This window comes from Brassica oleracea, chromosome C8, assembly GCF_000695525.1.
Source record: "Brassica oleracea var. oleracea cultivar TO1000 chromosome C8, BOL, whole genome shotgun sequence".
In the NCBI taxonomy this organism is placed as follows: Eukaryota; Viridiplantae; Streptophyta; class Magnoliopsida; order Brassicales; family Brassicaceae; genus Brassica; species Brassica oleracea.
The window spans coordinates 33,418,859-33,420,025 of NC_027755.1; positions in this window are offsets into that span (position 1 = coordinate 33,418,859).

Below are 1,167 nucleotides of genomic sequence, written 5' to 3' on the forward strand. Positions count from 1 at the left end.
CCGAGCTGGAGAGTACTGGTCCTATGTCACCTCTCCTTTTCCATATTCTCTTCTCTACATCATCTCATCTAACTTTGCCCATTGACGTGCACAGAAAAAAAGAAGCCTTGCCCATTTAGTATTTTCCCTATTGATTAATACTTTTTTTTGTGTTGTAATTAGAAAGTTTAGAGACTGAATATTTCTCTGTTATTAATGATCAATAGAGGTTCTTTTATATAAGGATTACAAGATAAAGATAAATGGAAAGTATCCAAAACCTAAATCCACTAGGATTAAGAAAACTACTAATACATAATAATGGAAAGATTACATCTACTATAAAAAGGAAAGGGTTTCATTTTCTCCAAGCTTTGTGGCTGTCTCTCTCTCTCCTAAAGTCGGCTCTCTCTCTCTCTCCTCTCTCTAGGGCTTCGGCCGTCTCTCCATCTTCTAGGTATTGGGCCGGTCTTGGACCGGGCCTGGTTAATAGCAATTCACTCCATGATTTATAACACTCCCCCTTGGATGGCATAACCATACATGATTCGTAGTACGCTTCATGTTGCCTCATTAAAACCTTATCAGGAAAAACCAGTGGGACAAAACCATGACGAAGGAAAAAGAGTACAACACGCACTACTCCCCCTGATGTGAACCTCACTGTAGGTTCTACATTCTACGCATCTTGGTGCGTAATATTTCCTGTATGTATAGGATGGGAGTAATCGGCCAGTTTCATTACTGAACCGTAATTAGACCATTTCGACTTCTCAGGTCGTTTCTCATGTCTCTTGACATTAAGTGTCTCGGTAAAGCATGTGTGCTAAACAATATGAACCATATTGTCCTCAGAGATCACTATTTGGTCTTTGCAATTCGTGTTTGCATGTGTCCATAGTCTAGACGTGATCGTCTACTATCAACTGCTCTTTACTTTGGCGATTTATGGTTACCATCGACCATGTATCAATCTGGCCGAATCATGACCGGGTCATAGACCTCGTCTATAAGTGTCCACTACTTGCCTTGTGGAGTTTATACGGCAGCAGACCGTTCTGCTATGCCGGATCCTTACTTAGGGGATCTGATGTCGGATTGCAACCTGATGGTTGATCTTTTGTTTCTACTAGTCCGTGATCAAGGGATAAGGACCGGATGCCTTTTAGCCGATGGGCCGGACGTTTT